The 21,232-nt window shown below is 42.0% G+C and overlaps 2 long non-coding RNA genes across 3 annotated transcripts in view; one reads left to right on the plus strand and one right to left on the minus strand.

Moving 5' to 3' along the window:
* Positions 1 to 50: 50 nt before the first annotated feature.
* Positions 51 to 2,146, plus strand: LOC136013669 (uncharacterized). Its single transcript, XR_010612307.1, has 2 exons — positions 51 to 363; positions 1,240 to 2,146. It is a non-coding gene; the product is annotated as an uncharacterized LOC136013669 (long non-coding RNA).
* A 2,426-nt stretch (positions 2,147 to 4,572) lies between these two features.
* LOC136013672 (uncharacterized) overlaps positions 4,573 to 21,232 on the minus strand; it is a 34,627-nt gene continuing 17,967 nt past the window's right edge. Inside the window, exons 3-4 of one of the 2 annotated variants that reach the window (XR_010612310.1) lie at positions 13,982 to 14,107; positions 4,573 to 7,942 (exon numbers count right to left, since the gene is read on the minus strand). This is a non-coding gene — a long non-coding RNA (uncharacterized LOC136013672). Of the gene's footprint in view, positions 7,943 to 13,981; positions 14,320 to 21,232 lie in introns of both variants that reach the window. The other variant, XR_010612309.1, reaches the window with a different exon arrangement.

Here is a 21,232-nt window from a genome sequence, read left to right on the forward strand (position 1 = left end):
CCGCCGCCGCCGCCGCCGCCGCCGCCCCATGACATCACTGGCAGCGGCGGCAGCCGGCCCCTCCGCGCGGGGGCAGCGCGCCCGCGGGCAGCCGCGCGCCACTCCGCACCCTCACCCGCAAAGACCTGCGCCCCCCTCCGTGGGGCGGGCGGCGGCTGCCCCCTAGCGGCGGGACGGCGCCTCCGCGGGCGCGCAGCGGGATAGGTACAAGTCCTGTGGGGAGCGGCCGGGGGAGCCGGGGTGTTCAGGCTGGAGAGAAGGAGGCTCAGGGGGGACCTTACCGCTCCCTGCAACTGTCCGAAAGGAGGATGGGGTGAGGTGGAGTTGGTCTCTTCTGCCAAGTAACAAGCGACAGGACAAGAGGTAACAGCCTCCAGCTGCGCCAGGGGAGGTTTAGGCTGGATATTAGGAACAATTTCTTCAGGCAGAGGGTGCTCAGGCATTGGATCAGGCTGCCCAGGGAAGTGGAGGAATCACCACCCCTGGAAGTGTTCAAAACCCATGCAGATAGGTCCTCAGTGACATGGTTTAGTGGTGGCCTTGGCAGTGCTGGGTTAACAGTTGGACCTGATGATCTTAAAGGTCTTTTCCAGCCTAACTGATTCTGTGATTCTGTTCTAAGGAGCAGCCAGTTACTGGCAGCCGTGGTCCTCCTGGGGCGACTGGAAGCTGGGGGCGGGGGAAGTTGGGAGGCACTGACCACGAGCTCTTGGCCTGACTGGTCCCATCAACCCAGCCCAGGCCACTGTGCATGGTTCTGTGTGTGGGGAAGCCCTTTAGGCAGCCTGGGCCCAGCAGCTGATCACTGGCTGGCCGCAGCACACTGCATCCCTGTCACCATGCCCACAGCCCAGCTGTGCCTCCCCAGGGCTCGCTGCACGGGCTATGGCACTGGCTGGGGAGCTGGTGTGAAGGCCTGGGAAGGCTGACCTGAAACAGCAGCGAAAGCACTCCTGGGGTTTTTATTCTGGAAAAACGTGTTCCTGAATGCTCTGCAGGGATGGCACCCTGAATGCAGCCAGTGGCTTTTTATTAAGGCCTGTGTGGGCTCCCCAGGGCCACACTGTTGCCACCAGCCTCCCCGGTGCTGGAAAGGCAGTGTCACCATGGCCCTTGCTCTCCCCCTTACCTTCACACCCCAGCGGAACCCCTCGAGGGGCAAACCTACTTTTCAAGGCAACATTAAAGGGACTGTTGCACACCCTCAACTCATCATTTCCTCTGTGGTTCTGCTTCCAGGCTGACTCACCACGGCCACCACAGCCACTGCAGCCCCTGAGCAGGGTTCTCCTGGTCCAGAGTAACCTCCCGAACCACAGGCTGGCCCACACACTCCACGGAAAGACTTGAGGTGCATTTGGATTTCAGATAATCCAACCCCAATGTTCAACCTCTTTCTAATCCATAATGGAAGCAGTTTTCTTCAACTCTGACACCTGAGGTATGACAACTCTTTCAAAATTTGCTAGCATTACCCATTTGAAACTTTGCCTTTTGCTGCTTCCAGATATATTTGGAGCAGCAGCTTCCTACCTGACTGCTGGTTAGCTGTGAAGAACACAAACACGGCTGGATTTTCCATCAGAAAGCCATGTGGACGGCCTGCCTGGAGACCTCTGAAAGAAGCTTGCCACAGGTGGAGGAACTTTGGAAATCTTTAGAGGAAAAGAGTGAAAGCTCCCAGAAGATTCAGGAGCATGCCAATCAATCCCTTCCTGGCTTCCTTCCTTTTCAGACTTTCCCCTGCAAGATGTTTAGTGCAAACCACATGAACTCTGCACCACTCCCTTGATTTATCCTTTTCTCTCTTGTGCCCAGTGTCGGGCATGGAATCACAGCATGGTTTGGGTTGGAAGAGACCCTAAGGACCATCTAGTTCCAACTCCCCTGCCACAGGCAAGGACACCTTCCATTAGACCAGGTTGCACAAAGCGCTGTCCAACCTGGCCTTGACCACTGCCACAGATGGGTTTATACCAGAAGTTAGTAGGACAAACAGGTATTTTGCATACACACTGTCCAGAAAATGGAGCCTAAGTTGTGGTGGGAGTTTTGGAGTCACGCAAACAATGAAACGTAACTACTGCAAGTCTGCCCTCTTTCTTCTCCTTTATTTCATAATTAAAGTTGTTCTGATTCTCTTCTGTCCTGACTTTGGTCTCACTTTTCTTCTAAATCATAAACCAATGATACTTTAACTAAATCACCCATTTTGATAGTGTTGAAACAATCTAAGCTCTTTCTGAAGGCTTCAAAAGGCATGATTTGAAGCACCTTTCTCTGCAAAACATTTTAAATACATACAAAACTGAAAAAGAACTTAGAACTGAGCCTCTATATAAATAAAGGACAGATGCAGAGCATGTATGTAGGTTCAGGTAACTTCCAGGTCTTAACTCTCTTTACACAAGCAAAGAGGTTTTCTTATTTTGCAATTTTCTTTCAGTTTAACAATATCTGGGCCCTTTCTTGAGCAAGACAGAAAGAAATAGTCAATGAAATACATCAGCCACCCTTGGTGGAGATTTAACAGTGCATCATTTTCCGTAAATGAAGATTAAGCAGTTGACAATTTATTGGGCCTTTTCCCAGCTTTTGTCATATTCCTGTGAGAAGTTACTAAGGAAACCAGGTAAGCATGAGGGGTAGAAGAAAAATTCCTGCCACAGATTAGCAAGTGGTTGAAAGACAAAGCAGCAGGAATAATTTGCCAGTTTTCGATTTGACCAGAAAGTTACTGGTAGAGCTACTTTCTCTGATCTGCACTACAGATTAACTGAAAGTCTCCAAAAGGCAATTGTACTTCTGCAGGGTTTATTTAGTCTTTTAGCCTGAGCAACAGGTTTTAGAGGAGGGAGAGCAGGAGAGGTAGAAAATAGCAGGTGGAGAGAGCTGCTGCTTCATTTTGAGCTCTCATTTGCCATTTTTCATCTCCAGCTGTTTATGCCTCCTCTGCCTGCCCCTGGAGCAGCAACGGGATGCTTTGGCCAGATATGCAACTCTCTGTTTTCCCTGTGCCAAACCAAGGTCAGGATTTCAATGGGGAGGAGACTAAATATCAGTCCAGCTTGAAGAGAAATTGCCTTGACCGTCTGTAATTAGCTATGTAGGGGTCACACTGGATCAATCGCTGTGCTGGGATTCCTGGGCTACACGGACTTACCTCTGTAGTTTCATTCTAGGGATGTTGACACCCCTTTGAAGTAAAAACCTCACCCCAACAAAGCAATGCTTCTGTACTAAACTCAGATACGTTTCCATGTCTGGTTAAACCTGCTTTTCAAAAGTATCCGGAGGCTTGTAGTGGAGATAGTCTTTTGCAGTTACTGAAACCAGCTATCACAAGTTCAGTATCACCCGCTCTCTTTGCTGATGATTGACTACCTGTCATCTTGTCATCTGAAGGTGTCAGTTAAAATCTACTTGCCAAAGATGGTGGTGGTGAACTCGGGAAGACAGATCTATGAGCTGCAGGGTACTGACGTGGGTGACAATGGAGAAAAACCAACTCAGAACCAATTATTTCATTATCTTCCAAGTTGCAAAGTACTTTCATAGGCAGATGCAGAATTTCTAGTCCCGAGAAGCCTGTCAATCATGCATAGATAAATGAGTACCATGCAGAGCGCAGCTAAAGTGCCGATGCAGAATTACAGATGTGGGACCATGACAGCAGACGCTTGTCAAAGAGCGACAGCAGCATGATGCTCTGAGGCAGTGTGATGGGTGACCTGGACCTCTCAAACAGGGTCTGCAGTGTTCTCCATGCAGAAATGTCCAAGCCAGTCCCCAAAAGAAGAAAGCAAAGGAAAAGGTGCTCAGAAACCTCTTTCATGGGGGCTGCAGGGTCTGAGGGAAAACAGGGATGCTGAGCATGGACAATGCTTTTAGCTGGGAGAGAGATGCCCCAGAGCTCAACTCCCCAATTTATTTTCCCTGGACATGGATTTCAAATCTCTCAAGTCTCTAGCCCACTTTCTCTATCCTCTGCTTCCTGGGCAAATGCCCTTAGGGTCTATTCAGAAGCAGAAATACTGTCACCACGTCTTTGTTTTAAACCAATGAAGCCTATTGACACCATGCTCTGATTGTGCTCAGTGTCCAGGCTGATGCCAGATTCTTAGCTGTTGCTGTCTTTACGGTCAAACTTTTTGTTGCCATCGTTTGACAGGGCAACTAAGACAATTCTGTGTGTTAGAAACTTCATCACAGTCATCGGTGCTTTTGTAGCTTTTACCCTGGCTATGATCTTTAGATGGAAATAGCCACAGAGTGCTCTGGCAAATCTGAGATTGACCAAAATGTAGCTCTGCTTCCATGCTCCCGGGAGCATCAATTCAACAGCTACGCTGCTTTTGTCTTCTAAGTGCAGTTCAGGATAACGGCATTGATCCGTAACATTCTTTATACTTTCAGAAAGCAATAATAAATGTCTCTGCTTTAGGCAAAGATGAATATGAAACGAAAAGTCCTTGCCACGAAGGGCTTAGTCTAAATCACAGCTGACAGAACATGAAGAACAGACCTGAGAAAGGAAGAAATGAAGAAGGACAATAGGCAGCAGTGCGGTCACACATGGGCTCCCTCCATGGAAAGAAATCTATTTTAATTGCCATTTTGAAAGTTTTATTCACACTTAATGAGGATTAAGAAAGAGATTAAGAAAAATTCCCTAGAAATCGAAACGGCTAAAATGATTGAAAACACTTTGAATTTAAACACCAACAAAAAAAGGAACTGAGAAGTTCAGATTTAACATGTACATACTGAATGAAGAGTATTTGCCAATTTTTGCTCTGTATTTTGTTAGCATGAGATGGAGTAAGTGCTGTTTTAACACTGCCGGCCAGGCGGAAGCAAATCAGTGGCTCCCCTGGGGAAGGTTTGGGGGAGGGGAGTTGGCAGTGAGCTCCACTGTTCTGGGCCAGCCGCAGGGAAAGCTGTGTCCTGCAAGCTGAGAGCTCAGATGCAGATCCCCAGCTGGTCCAAGTTGTCACGGCTCCCTGGAAGGAAGCTGATGAATCTGTCACATCTCCTAAACAGTGAGCTCTTTCTAAAACTTCTGCAAAGAGCTCTGGTTACAAGCAGCCGACATGACCATCCCTAAAAAGGGCAAATTAGATTATAGGCTGTACCTGATGAAAAATCTGGGGTAAAGGTAAGAAAGGGTGTTAAAAGAGTCATTAGGAAAACCTCATTTGGAGTATAACACAGAGACTTGAACACTCATGTTCCAGAAAAATTACATCGCACTGAAACAGAGTCATTAGAAGACTGACAGTGATCTTATCGGAGCTTACCATGTTTGCCCTGGTGAAACAAAGCCTGAGAAAGTGTGCAGGAGAGCTGTCTGTAAATACATCAGTGGGTAAATATCACAGATAGGCAAGAAGCTATTTAAGCTTAAGGACAATGCCAGCGCAAGAACAAATGGATATAAACAAGTCCAAAATACATTTATGCTGGAAATCAAAAAAAGATATTTGATTCTTCTAGCCATAAAAATCTTCAGTGCTGATAAGAAATAGTGGGCAAATAACCCAGTTGTTTTTGGAGGGGAGTGTAATGAGTGGGTTAAAGTGATTTTAAGACTTGACTGCAGTAGCAGGGACTGGACTTCACCCAGGCTCTGCTCCTCAGCAGGCTTTGCGTTATGCCTACAAGAATCAAAGTGGGCCAAGCATTCATCATGATGGATAAAGTTTAGTGTGAGAAGTCAAATAAGCAGAACGACAGTCAAAGCCATTCTCTCACTCTGAGTGAATGCTAATGACACTCATCCATTGCTGCATGGAAAACTCAATCAGTAAAGTAGGTTAATGGAAGAAAATCCTCTTCTCTGGGATACAGGCCCATTGGGTTGGAAGCTACACATAGTGACCCTTGGACATATTCTGTAGAGTCTTTTCCTATTCATTTTTTCCAATCCTATCAAAGTTTGCTACAGATCTATGCCTCTTTTATTTTTAAACATGCAGCCATTAACAAAGTGAAGTAGCATCCTGCTACTGGTGTGAATAGCCTTTCCTCCTCTTTATTCCAAAGTCCTTGGCAGTAGAAAGCAGTTTTCAAGATGATTCTAAATATGGAGGATGGAAGGGCAGCACACAGGATGAGAGAGCGGAGGAGAGCACAGAGATGCTGGAGGCTCTTGGCCAACACATTGAGCTGGAGCAACAAAATGTACAACTCTCCCATCAGCGTATTCAAGATAACATTTCCACACTTTACTCAGGTAAAAAGGAAGAGGACTGACTGATGGGATTGGTTAGTTGGTAAGGTTCACAAGAGGATTCTTACTCACAGTTATACAAGCAGTCAACACGCTGGGGACATTTGATAAGACTATAAAACTGGAACAGTCCCCATTCACAAGCAAAATCTCTGTCTCTCTGCAGCACACAGCAAGTGTTACCATCTGTTGGGTCATCCTTGCTATTTTTTGGGTGTGGGGGTTGCACTCACTAATCCTCAGGGCATGCTCAGGGGAGGGTTTCAGCAACTTGTTCCCTTTGGCACCCGCCCAGAGCCCCAGCCTTGGCTCAGCGTAACCTATCAGCTCGACCAGGCTTTCAAGTGCTCTCTGGACTATTTTTGCACCACACCACGTGAGTTGGTGGAACTTTTATTTTTAGTCCTACGGTATGATTTGTTGGGTCTGCCTGTTTCCCATGTAGGTACTGAAGTGTCAAGGTGCTAAAAGATTTCTAATGATAATAGTGTCAATAAATGTCACAGTCAATAAATGTCACCATCTGCGTTACAGTTAGCATCTGCACCCTTCCAGCCCATGTTTATATTATATCCATTTAGGTTATAGGCCTTTGTATCATCACTAACTCACTTCAGATTTACTTCTAACACTCTCAGTCAGCAGTAAGATGCTCTCCCAGTGCTCCTTCTGAAAGACACCAAACACTAAAAAAACTCCCTCAGCACGAGCCCTTGCTGTAGGCTTACCTTGCTCTTTCGAGCTTTGCCTTCTCAGGCTAAAGGGTTTGCATGGGTGCTGTTACTGAGTAGCAAGAGGAGGCGCAGGGTCAACTGGGGAAGCTTCTCCCTGCCCCATCAGAAAAGACACACAGGTGGCAACACCTGAAAACTTGTATTTTGTCCCAGGATCTCCAGGTACCTCTGGCTGCTCTCATTTTTTGCTGGTCAAAACTGCAGCCACTCAATAGAGACAGATTATGGTGGTAGTTACTTGGCTCAGCCCTCTGCCCTTTTGAGAACCCCAGTCTTGTGTGTTTTCCCTTGGCTTTTCTTTGGCTTTTCTAGTCCTGTTTGCAGCAATAATAATTTTCACTGCTCTTAATTTCAGCCAAATAAAATTAAAAAAGTATGCTCTGATAAATTAGTAGTCACTTGACAAGCAGCTTACCAAACATGGTTATTCCAGAGGCCTTCAATCCTGAAGATCTACAACTTTATAAAAGCCAAGGTGCACACACACAGTGTCACACCAGAGCTGATCAGGAAGGAGGAGAATCACTGACACACTGGATTTCCTGGAGTTCTCAAGCTTAGGTGACATCATTTAGCAAACAGTAATCTATACGGTCTGCCCTCATAAGCCATGTCCTTCTATGCCATATTCTTCTGGCATATTTCAGATGGAACCCCACTGAAATTTTTAATTATCCCATATAAAAATGCCCCTTAGAAGGAGAGCATCAGGCTTTCATTACTCTGTGGCCTTGTGTTTAACCTCATGTTTCCAACAAAGTAATAGGATATTTCTGCTTTTAAACACAGGAACTGGACTATAAAGCTCCAGGCTGAAGGCTGAGATTTTTGTCTCCTTTGTCCGTGTTTGCTGTGCTCTCAGTGGAGAGTTTCTGTATTCATGTAAAACATATTTTGATGGCAGTTCTGCAGCCATTGCTGCCGCATCTTTCAGCCAGTTTCCAGAAGGCGCATTCCAGCTGCTTATCACAAATAGCTACAAAAAGGAAAAACATTACATAGGTAAGATAAACTCTTTTTTTAAATGACGAAAAATAAGGTTTTCTGTGTTTACCTTGGATTTTCTAGGGCACCTCCAAAGCACTGCAGACCTCTGTATATTTTCAGCATGTTACATGTGATGACTTGATGTGATGGTATTTATAAGCCTGTATTACATTAACCAGTTATTGATCTAATGGATTGACTCTATACCTAGTTACTTTTCAATCTGAAGAGTGTTCAGTCCCATCTATATTTATAATCTCTATCTGATCGGTAAAACAGACCATGGTAAAAGCTGTGTAAGAAAGCTTCCTTCTTTACTAATTGGACTAGACTTGGAAACCAGAGGCTCTCCTGGGAGCATTGCCTGTTTTCCTCATAATTATTTGCATATTCAGTTCAACAGCAAAACGAGTCTGTAATTGTTCAGTTCAGAAATGAAAAGCTTCTTATCATGTACATCAGTCAGAAGAAAACGTGCAATCGCTACATCAGTGCCAAACTGCACTAAACCAGTACTACCTGCACTAATTTAAGATTAGGAAGTGTATTAAACAATAACTTAAGAAGCAAAGCATGTTAAGGGAAGGAAATTGGCTGGAGACATTGTTTAATGTATCCTTGCTAGTACAAGTAAGAATTTTTCCACTGCTCAACATGTAAATTACATTCACCATCTAATTGTACCAATTGAGGCAATCTGAGGTAGTTTAACATTCAGAAATGTTTTGTAACCAATTTATATTTGATGCATAACTCACATAATCTTTAAATTTAATAATATGGGTGAGGTCGGACCTCACTGTGAGCTTCCTGCTTTGATGTCTGACATAACTAATGCACACAGAGATGCTCAAATGCTGCTTGGCTGTGCTGCTGGGGATTGAATGTCACGGCTTAATGCCACTGGGAAGAAACAGCACCACCAAAATAACTTGATCTAGCTATTTACCCTTGCAAATATATACTAGGAAATGAGACAAAGACTGAAAAAGAAATGGTGGGGTGATGGTAAAAAAAAAAAAAAGCCTGAAATGGACTGTGGTCCTTGCGATTCAAACCCGCATTGTTTTCACATCATATTGTCCCATCCAAACTCACAGGACTGTCCGGACCAGTAATGATTAGTTTAATATCATTACATTCCAGTATACGCATGTGTGCCTACTGGTCAAACTTCCTGAAAATAGGCTTATTTAATTAGTTCATATAGAAGTCAAAACATCAAAGTCCATGCTTAAGCAAATTGTCACAAAGCATTTAGGAGTTTTACATGAGAAAAAAGTGATGAAAAAATTCAGAGCCCACTTCTGGTTCTTTTTCTATCCTAAATTTCAGTACAAAAGAAAGGAAAAGTGCTGTTTTAATCATAAAGTATGAAATACCATATTATCTTTTATCCAAAAGACATCATAGCATCACGCGAATTTCATCTGTGGCAATTTCTATGGACAAGTATAAACCCTCCGATCAAACTTGTAGCTGAGTAATATTTAAAAAGTAACACCCGACTTTCCTGGGTGCCATTTCCCAGGCTGAGGAGTTGATGACAGAAACCTGTGCAGAATAAGCAAACATGCAGGGAACAGACTTTCACCAGGACTACTCCATCTTCAATTTCAAGCTCAGACAACCAGTATGCCACAGATGAGGTCGAGCCACCAGAAAGCAGATCTTTCACAAATGGGCTCCCATGTGCCAGTTTCAACTTCTTGTTCTTGACATTAAAACTGTTCAGAAGTTAACTTCAAGCTTTGATTGTTTTCCAAGCCAGCTAAGAGAAAAATGCAATTTCCTACTGTTATGCCTGTATGGCTGCTCCCCTTTTGCTCATGCCAACATAAAGTAAGTCTTTTGAACACATCTTCCATAGAGACATGAAATATTTCAAGAGAAAAGGCAAGCACTGCTGTCTCCTGTCATTCATAATGTTCTGAAATGGAAAATAAAAACTCAGAGACACCATCCACTTCTGTTATTTCCTTAAAAGTGGAACTGGACCGTTTACTGGCTCCACCAAGGGAGTACCCCTCCAAATCTGCGCTTAGCATTCATTCCAGGAAGAATGCTTCTCTGTTGCTAAAGACTGATCATATACCACCATACACTATTCCACTGTCCTGCCCTGGAAGTGCAAAATGATGAAACACTGACACAGGAAGACTGTATGGCTTCCAGGCTCCTTACCTCATTGTGTTTAATACCAAGTTTCATTTTTCCTTCCTCACTCTCTCCTGCTTATTTTAATGCATGAAGAATTATTTTGTGTCCAGGGAAAATTGTTCTGAATCTCTCTATATTTTGAATATTGATACAAATAAAGTTTTGTCTTTATACAGAAGTTGAAATAAGTTATTAATTTAATAAATGCAACATTGTGTTTGGACCAGAGCTGAAAGCTTTGCGTACATAGAAAGTAAGAAGTTAAAATAACAAAGTAATAGATTCTACAATTACCTGTGGTCTTTATCTATGCTCTTTCAGCTAGAAACTGAGTTTCATCAAGGCCTGAAGCCCTTGAAGTCTCCAATTGGTGAGAATTATGAATCAAGTACTTCGACACTATGATATATATTTAAGCATTACATGACAACAGCCCGTGATGCATTTGACTTAAACAATAGCCACTTCAGAGTGACCCCATAATTTTTATTCAGTTCCTGATAAATACACTGAGATATTTTCTTAAACAACTGTAAGAGCAGATCTTCTGTAGTAGAAATGAAACATAATTAAATGTCGGGTGAAAAGCTGGTTAGTCTTATTCACATGGGAAAGGACTGTACTCTTGAAAAAGACACAGCAGGACTATTTGAGGAGCAGATACTATTCCATGCAATAAGGACATTTTTTTTAAAGACTGTGTACCTTTTAATTTGCAAAGCACAAGACAGATTGTTTGCTTCATTTTAAAGTACTTTATAGGGGTGTATTTATTAAATAGTAGAGGTCTATCTGAGATACACATAACAAAATAGCCTAAACAAATGAGAAAAAAATGATGGCACATCGTGCCTGCAGGACTGCAAAGCTGTGTATAATTTGGCTTCCTCTCACAAAAGGAAAACTCAGAAAAACTAAGCAAACAAACTTTGAAAGAATTCCACTTTTTGATGTCAAATATTGTTCTTTCACCAGGTTAGTAAGCACTAGAATGTCACATAAGCAAATTTAGCTTCAACAAAGGCATTTAATTGTTTACTGCAAGTTACAGCTGTATATATTTTGATCACCATTTCAAGCCAAGAAAAATATTGTTTCAAGTTAAAGGACCTAAAAATAAGATGACTGTGAAGAAATACTCACTTTTAGACCATGCATTTCAACACTGCCCTTTAGTCGTAAGTCTAAGAATAAATTAAAAAACCCCTCTGTGCTACAACTGTATTTCCTGTAACATCTGTTCATGATTGAGGTATTTCACTAGCACAGGATGTACTCAGATGAAACGGAAACTGCCCCTCTGTAACTGCCAGTTGAGCTCCCAAAATATAGATGAGTTTGCTGACCACAGCAAAATTGAGCCTCAGCTTTCTACTCAAGCAGGGAGGTATTAATACACTGACAGCAGGAATGCTGCTAGTAATCTGAATATTCAGTTAATAATATTGGAACTAATTCTGGAAGAAAATGAGATCTGCAGAAAGGTATTTCTTTAAAGGGGTTTAGATGATGCAAGCCTACAAATGAATTGATGTCCAGCATGTTCATTAGCTACCATGATCTGTTTAAAGACATAGGAAGCCTGTGGCACTGACAGCACAAAGGAGTGAAAAGGACTGTTTGAGGGAGACATTCAAATTGATGCTGGACTCTAAATAAAAGATACATGAACAGGGACTAAGCAAAAATGTTTCTTGTTCTGAAGAAAACTCATATAAACAGCCTGAAGGAAAAGGGAAGGAAAGAATTAAACTTTTAAATCCATACAGAAACTATCTCAGCTACATTAACATCCTGCTCCCTCCAGCACTGTTAAGAGTGTAGTCAGACAGCCAAGGGAAGTGATTTTCTCTCTTTCTTGTATGAGAGATTCTTTCTTGTAAGTGATTTTCTTTCTTTCTTTTCCTTCTTTCTTGTTGCTCCCATTTGAGGGGCTACATCTGGAGGACTTCATCCTGTCCTGCACACCCCAGTACTGGATACTTGCTGACAATCTGGAGCCAGTCAAGCGCAGGGGCCATGAATATGAGCACACCACTGAAAAGGAGAGGCTGAGAAATGTGGGCTTGCTCAGCCTGGGAAAGAGCTGGCTCTACATATCTCATGTAGAGGAAAACAGATGCTTGCAGTTACTCAAAACCCAGCTAGAGAAAGACCTTCATAAGCTTTGCTTTAAGCTAGAGGCTGGACTACAGACCTCCAGAGGTCCCTTCTGACCCCAGTTATTCCATGATTCTTCTCTGGGATTATGTGAGGTGAAATGATCTAGGTCAGTGTTGTAGGGATGGCAGAGATTTCACCATTGGAAGTTGGGCATGGAATGAGAGTACCACTGCATGACAAGAGGTACCTTCTAAGGGCAGATTAGCAAACTCTCTGCCAGCGGTTAGCACTGGCAGTCTAGCTAATCCAAAGCTAAATCTTTCCGAGGGACAAGATATGTAGCCCTGCTGCCCAAAGCTATTTCCTGGAAGGAATAGTATCTGCATAAAATCAGCCACTCTGATATTCCAAAACCACAGGCAAGTGTGAGGAATACCTACCTATTTTCCAGCTGGAGAGCATTTTTATACGGGAGAGCTGAAAACAGAAATCAGCTTTTAAAAAAATACTGGAATAAAGTATATAAATTCCAGTGACTTAGGAAAAATTCTTGATGTATTGACTTTAGAAATCTTGTGTCTTCACAAGTATAAATAAAATAATTCAGCTAAAATATAAAAGCAAGTTTTGATGATTCAATATCACAAAGTTATTCGCTGTGAATATGCTAAGCATTTGAGACAAAAATGGAAGAATTATAACAGACACATGTGCTAATGAAGCTACCACGCAAGATATGAAGCAAATGAAAGTGAGAATGCAAGGCAGGAACAACAGCATAGTACAGAAAATATGATCTATGCGAAAGGATGGAGCAAATCTTGAAATACACAGAAAGGCAATTGCAAACTGTATGGAAATAATGTGTTTTCCATGACTATGGTGCACAAAATGAGAAAGAACAGGTTTAAACAGCAGCAAGGAAAATTCAGATTGGACACAGAAATGTCTTTAACAGCTTTTGTGGGAGGTGCTATAACCTTAGCATTGCTAGCAACCCCTAAGAAAACATGAGATAAGTATCTGTCAGAAGTGATATATCTACCTGTTCCTGCCTAGCAGCAGGAAGATGCACTAGATGGACTTTGATGTCCTTTCAAGCCCAATGACTTCATATGGAAGCTTCTATATATCAAAGACAGGAATAAAAAAATACCACTAAATCTAAATTACAGTCTAAAATACAGTCTGAACTAGAATTACAGAATTATAAATGAAAGATTAATGATCAATGAGTTTTGGAGAAAACCGGCTAATCTTTCCTTGTGATGGTATTTGCTAATGGAAATACATAGTAATCACCTTGACATTAAATATATATATATATATGAATAAGCTTGAGGCATTTTATTTCTCAGTACTGAAGTACTAAGACAGCAGCCAATTATGAAATGCAGCCTCCATGATTATGACTTAAAATGTGACCTGTGTTATGAAGAACATCAGACTAAATAATCATCACTCACTTCTGGACTTAAAATGCAGGCATAAACCAGGATTATTATTGTTAACACATCCCTAAGATACAGAGAACAGCAGTCCAAAATTAATCTCTGGGTGTTAGCAAAAGGCTCTGTGATTTCTTCAGCAGCATGATGTTAGGCAATGAGCATCTTTTCTTCTTTCTCTTCCTCTCTGCTATTTCAAGAGGTGACCTCATCCATATATCTAATAAAATCACAAAGGCTGAAAAGCATACTAGCTGAGCTCACTGATGTTCTTAGCTCTGTCTCTTAATAATTACTTTTACAGTGCCTCCCCTTACCAGTAAGATGAGCTCGATGAATCGGAGTTAACTTCATTATGTGTCTTTGCCAGAAGCAGCTTCCCCTCCTGTCATCTTCCCAGCGATGAAAGGCTCTCCTCAGCTTTAACTACAAAGTCCAGACTGCTGTGTACATACAAATTTTATTCAGGCAGTACGATTTCTATCAGTCCACACAGACTGATTTTACACATACATGTGTGTAACAGTAGCTCAAAATAATACAGCCGCCACATGATTTTCTTAGTTCTGCTGTAGTGTAATTGTCTTTCTGAATTTTAGCGACGGACAAAGGCATCTGTGCAAGCAGTTAAAATTAACGGCATTTGAAGGCTAACCTAGAGTAAATAAATAGTACAAAATACAAAAAAGTTTAAATAAAGATCTTAAAAAATATCACGGAATCACAGAATGGTTTGGGTTGGAAAGGACCCTAAAGACCACATAGGTCCAGCCCCCTGTCATAGGCAGGGACACCTTCCTCTAGATCAGGTTGTTCAAAGCCCTGTCCACCCTGACCTTGAGCACTGCCAGGGAGGGGCAGCCAGGGGGTCTCTGGGCAACCTGTGCCAGTGCCTCACCCAACATAACTAACAATTAAATAAACCTGTTAATTTTGTAATCATTTAAATAAGGTTAATAAAAAGAATAATCTTTCTCAAGAATTGACACTCAAGTCAGTGGTATTTGAACAAATACTATTTCTAAAATCCCAGGTAAGAAACTAGCCCGCTTCGCATTGACTTTTCCCTATCCTCTAGCTATATATATGGCAGTATTGTTTGCACACACAAAGGCATTAGTGCAAGCAAAAATTACTCCATGCTTTTATTTGCATTTGCACAATCAGGAACAATTTTTGAAAACATAAAAGCCATAGAGTTGTAGCAAACTCACTCAAAGAAGCAAATACCAATGTCCTCCCTAAGAACATCTTGTCTTATGCAGAGCTGTTACTTTTATTTAGTTGGAAGGTAATGTGATACATATAAACTATCTTAAGTGTCTTACTCAGCATCAGTGCTAGGCACCAATACCAGTGAATGAAAAGGCGGCTCTGGATCAAACCCAGGTATGATATTTCCTTCTCTGACTCCAGTCACATGGCATGTTATTTCCTTCTTTCTGGCTTGATGCTCTCTCCCTCTTTCATATGTACTTTACTTCCCCCTTGTCCGGTTTTTCCTCTCTTTCTTTTGTCATTACTGGTAGTTACCATTAAAACGTAAGTTCTTCTTCCCAGAGGGATTTCATTACAAGCACATAGAAATCAGTAGTTAGTACTGCCAAAACCATTTCTGCAAACAGAGTGTGGCCAAGCTCAGGACTCCAAGGGATACAGAATGCTGGCAACAATCAAATGCCAATTTGATTGGCTGCTTTTGAAAAAGATGTTTACTAGAAATTAGATGTTTTGGTTGGGAGAAAAACCTGGGATTTGGCCTGCTCTTGAAAACTAACCAGCAGGATTGGCAAAACTATATTCTGATAGGAAAGTGTGACATCAACCAAGTATAAATTTCCTTGAAATCTCCTTTTCCACAAAAAATATTAAAAGTTTTTAAAATTTTCCTTGATTTCTTAAATGAAAATACTTTGACTTTCTCAACTTTCAAGCTAGAATCCAGGGGCACTTTTCAGTCAAAAGTCTTACTTATATTTAGTGGTCCATACCTTTTAGAGAAAACAAATCTGCTCAGATGCATTGTCCAGCTTACCCTAGAGATATGTAGAACATTTCTTTGAAAAGAAGGGCATTTTGTTCCCAATGTTTTTTGTTGCCATGGCCTTCCTTTCCCTTAGTATTATCAGAGATTTAATTTGATGTAGTGGCTCAGGCACTCATCAGCTGTACTTCATGCAAGGAGAGTAAATGCTTCCGGTTTTGCTCCAGTTTGGTATTTTTCATCCTTGAATTTTTCCTGTCCTTTAATCCCTGACTTCCAGCTGTGTGGTTTCCAAACATAGCAGTTTGCAGGCCTAAAGAGTCATTCAAACAACTTCTGAAATGTAAAGGCTCTCTACCAGCTAAAGAAGAAAGAAAACCCCACCTGTTCCCAAGCATAAATGTTAGCTCACAGGTTGGAAATCCGTGCTCCAGCACAGACACACTGGATCAGCACATCCTTCAGATGCCTTGGCCACATCGCCAGGTCTTGAGCACAGCCAGGGTCCTGATACCAAGAGTGTGCCAAGGGCTTTGAGCCAGGCCAGCTCCTCTGCAGATTCCAGACCCTGTACCAGGAAGAGCTGCTGCTACACGCTATGTCTCATTCTGCCTCCAAATCTTCAAACAGACGGCATAGCCAATGTGGGAAAGAGGACTGGAGGGCAGGTTTTCAGTGTAATGGAGCGATGGCCAGCCAGAGAAGTGGGAACAGAGACAGCAACTGCCGTTTAAAAAAAGAAAGGTCTTGTGACTGCTGGATGTGTGCTTCACACCCAGGGAGGGGTGTCTGCATTTGATTCATATTTGAGGTGCTAGAGTGTCAGCATAAAATAATACATGATCAACACAGCCCAAGCAGGCAACATGAACGTTTAATAAATAGCTGAAAATAATAACAAAAATTTGACAGTGTTGATAGCCACCTATTTGGCAGCTTAGAAGAAGCATGAATGATTTTACAAACTGCTGCTCAGATACAGTGACAACATTCAGCTGTCTAGGTCACTCAAGTGTACATCTAGCCTGATCTGCACCATCCTTCAAGTGAGTAACGTGAACCCATTATTAAACATGATCCTAAAAAGTCAGCAGTCAAAAAATGCTCTGCTCCTTTTGCTACACTTGGAGACCTTCACATTTGATTGGTAACATACAGATAAAAAGTATCTGCAGAGTGGAGATGGATAGACACATGGTCAAACTCAGAGGACTGGAAGCAACATACAGATCGGGAATTTTACCAAGCTTTCCCTTCCTCATCTTCATGCAAGTTTCCCAGTCATGGGACATGACTTAAAGTAGCAGAGAACATGTAGCCCCCGTATAGGATAGTGACCCTTTTTAAGTGGGGTAATAAATCTTATAGAACCTTCTGACACCTGCGGACCTCTTTAGAACTTTTTAGTTCACGTATACTTACGTCTTGGTCCTCCAAATAAACTTATGAAGTGCTGCATTTGTCGTTTTCAGGACACAGTCCTTTAATGAAACCTACCAAGATAAATTTTCCTAGATTGCAAAACACTCCAGAAATAACATCAGCATCTCTATGAACTGGCAGAGTTTCATCCATCTTTGACCTAGGTGTAAGACTTAACAGAACATACGAAACCCAGCTACCTATCAGCTGATTAAGAGTAATAAAAGATAGTTCTCTGGAGGAATAAGATAAGGAAATCCACAGGATTCACAAATCTTGGTTCAAATCTTCACCAGAAATGAAACAAACTTAAAAAGGGGGGGGGAGGGGGGAAAGAGATTGGCTTTAAAAACATGTGATTTGAAATATGAATAATTTTGGAATCATTTATCTGCCATTGAAATTGTGAGCCTCTAGAGTGTGCTCCAGTCATATTTTCAAGCGTTTCCTTAGAAACTGAAATCTGTAGACACTTTATTTCCCATGAACGCTGAGATGCATTCACAAAAGTAAAAATTTAGAAGTTTAGGCCACCAGAGAAACATGAAGTTTTAAAAATGTCCTAAATTTATATTATTAGCAATACAGGAGAATATTAGAAATGTAATAGAGGAGAAAGTGACCAAACTGACAGCAAAAGGCCTGGAAACGCATAAGCATTTCTGAAAAGATTCAGAAAAATTTCTTGTGGTGCCAAGGAATACATATTCCGAAATTTTGGGAACACTTTAGCAGGCCCCTTGGTGTATCAGTTCACTTATCCTGTCAGTTAAGTATTATTAACAACCAACATGCCCAGACAAAGAAAGACTTTTTATGATATTGAACACTCTATGTCAAGTTCTGAACTGATTCCTCAAACATAAAGAGAGCTGGCTTGCAAAATGTTTCAGATTCACTTTCCAATAATTCATTCTCAGCTCCTTTTATTTGCCCTCCAAGGCTCTTCCCACGTTATATTTAATATTTCCAGGCACTTGCCTCCAATATCTCGGGCTAAAACCCTTACTTTTATTTAAAAGAAAACAGTTTTTTAAACAATCATAGAAACACAGAACAACCCACACTAGAAATTACCTCAAAATAACATCTGCCAGACCTTTGATGGGGAAAGGGAGCCTCGATGGTCTTGGTACCCAGTGCAATCTCATCTTGAAAACCTCCAGTGATGGGGACTACCACATCCCTGGGGAGGTTGTTCTGTTGAATATTGTTCTCACTGTAAAAAATTTCTTTCTTATATCAAGATGAAAACTCTCCCTAGTGCAGCTTGTGTTGATTGCCCCTTCTCTTCTCCACATGGCTCCTTGTGAAGAGAGAGCCTCTGTCCTCTTTGTAGCCGCCCTTCAAGTGGCAGCTGGAATGCTGTGATGAGGTTCCCCCTGAGCCTTGTCTTCTACAGGGAGAAGAGACCTAACTGCTTCAGTCTGTCCTCACCAGGCAGGTTCTCCAGCCCATTGATCATCCTTGTGATCCTCCTTTAGACCTTCTCCAGTCTGTCTGCATTTGTCTGGAACTGTGGGGACCAGAACCAGACACAGTGCTCCAGGTGTGTCTGGACAAGCAGTGAGTAGAGCGAGATGATCACATCTCTGCCTCTGCTAGTAATGCCCCTGCAGATACAGCCCAGGATATGATTTGCCTTGGTTGCTGTAGGAGCACACTACTGCCTCACATTGAGCTTGTTGTCCACCAGCACCCCCAGCTCCCTTTCAGCAAGGCTGGTCCCCAGCCACATTTTGTTAAACTTCATACTGTTCTTGCTTGCCCACTCTTCCAGACTGTCCAGGTCCCTGTGTAAGATGGCTCTCCCTTCTGATGTGTCCAGCTCACCACCCAGTTTGGTGTCATCAGCAAACTCAGTATGGGTGCTTTCAATCCCATCATCCAGAACTTTTATGAAGATGTTGACCAGTGTGGGGCCCAGTATCGATCCCTGGGGGACCCCACTTGTGACAGGCTTCTAGCCTGAGTGAAAAAACATTGATCACCACCACCCTCTGACTGCAACCAGTTAGTCAATTTCCTATCCATCTTGCAGAGCACCCATCCATTCCGTATCTTGCCACTTTGTGCATGAGAAGGCTGATTGAAACTGTGTTGAATGCTTTGCTGAAGTAAAACAAGAGGCTGATGGAAAGGCCAAACGCTGAAATAGAATCATGAATGTTAGCAACCCTGCATCTTCTAACCTGAGCATTAGAGACCAAATCCACACGAAAAGACAGCAGTGCATGCTGGTTTTCTTCATTCCACCCTGAGTTCAACTGTTCTGTTTACAAGTAAGAAAATAATACTCTGCATTATGTATTAGGTGTGGAATATGAATTAACCATGCCAATAATCTCCTTATTTTCCCAGCAATTCTGTAATAAGCATGTGGAATTAACCATGGTAACATGCATAAGTCTACTCAATTAATATTTGTTCACTGACACGACACTTGCTAACTGAATGACTTTATGATAATTTGATAAGCTAGAAGCTTCTAAGTGGGGAAAACTGGCAAGGTCCTGTGAGCGCTGCTCTTACATATTCAAACTCAAAGATGGACAGTTTATTGTCCATGTAGAATTCATGTAAATCTGAACCTCCACATTAAAAAAATGGCCCTTTTCCCTACTGTCCCTAAGCTAAAGGTACAGCATTTCAGATTCTCCTCCAGCTTCAACTGTCACACAGTGGCTAAGCTTCAACAAGAACAGAAAATATTTTAGCCCTCAACTGGGCCTATAGCCCAGTGGCTAAAACACTCCTATAGGCAGTATAGACTTCTCAGTGTGCACCTGCATGTGCAGCTTGTAATGTGTGTGCTGTAACTACATAAAATTAATCTAGTGAGATTCCTACACTAGAGAGGTCTAATGTCCTGGCAATAGTATGTATGGCCATCAGATTAACTTTTCTATAACTTAAACTTATTAATCTCTCTACTAATGAAGGTAGTATTTAACTTAGGTCAATAAATGAGGATGAAACCTCCTCATGAAAGAAAAGAAACCTTCTTGAAAAAATAAAAACTCAACAACCCCTTAAAAACTAGATAGATTCAGATCTGGTAGCAGGTAATTGTTGAATTGTGAAATATGACTTCCTGATCACAATATTTAAGTCACCCAGCCTTCACCCAGGTAACATTCCCATAGATTTGTTCTGGAGATTTACTTAAGCACACACTTTGGTATTTGAGTGCACACACTTTACAGCGCAAAGCCATGCTTTCAAGCAGTCAGATTTCTTTAGACAGTTTGGAAACATGGATTTCCTGAGGGAGAAAAATTATTGCCCAGAGTCTGATGAATTGTTCCAGCTGCATAAAGCAGTTCAAAAGTGCACAAGGTGCAACAGAAGGGGCTAGGAGAGAATAATGAACAAAGCATGGTGAAAATACTGTGGCAGAGCCATGGTCAGGAAACAAGCCCATGTGACAGCAGGACTTCAGTGTGTGGCAAATCACTAACAGACTCTCGTACAGAAAAAAAATTAACAGGAACTGGCACTGGCTTCCATTTTCCCATTCATACCCCTTGCAGGGCTCCATCAGAATAGCAAACACAATGCCTCAGCTCTAAACCAGTACACAATGGTCCCATACCAGGCTTGTCGATCTCAGAGAGCCTTTAGCTTCTGCAGTCTCTTGATTAGGTCCCTGATTAGGCCTTTTTCACAGAGCTAACACAAAGACATACTTTCCTACCCAGCGCGTTAGCCTATGTCCTCCCCTTCCTTACACCCGCAGCATGTGCTTTAAGTATGAAAAAGCCAAGGAAAGCTTGAAAACCTTTCTGAAGCAAGCACCATAATTCAACACCATTGTGAATTTCATTATTTAAATAAAAAACTATTAATAAGCAAATCTCACGTTGCTTGTGAGACTGTACATCAGCTAGTATTTAGTCACAGTAATTTTTAGCTGAGCTAAAAGAGAATAGAAAACAGGCTGGTATTGAGTTCATAGGGCACTTCACACCGGTACAACATACAAAGAACTGAAAAAAACTATTTTATGAACCAGCTAATGAGGAATGTTGCTGAATGCACACAGCTAGTGAGCTCACTCAGTAATTAACCTTATAATCATCAACTATAGAAACACATGTATGCAGTCAAATAATGAATCCAGAGAGAATCAAGTTTAAAAAAATACACAGCAAAAAAGCAG

This window comes from Lathamus discolor, chromosome 4 (genome assembly GCF_037157495.1).
Source record: "Lathamus discolor isolate bLatDis1 chromosome 4, bLatDis1.hap1, whole genome shotgun sequence".
Classification (NCBI taxonomy): Eukaryota; Metazoa; Chordata; class Aves; order Psittaciformes; family Psittacidae; genus Lathamus; species Lathamus discolor.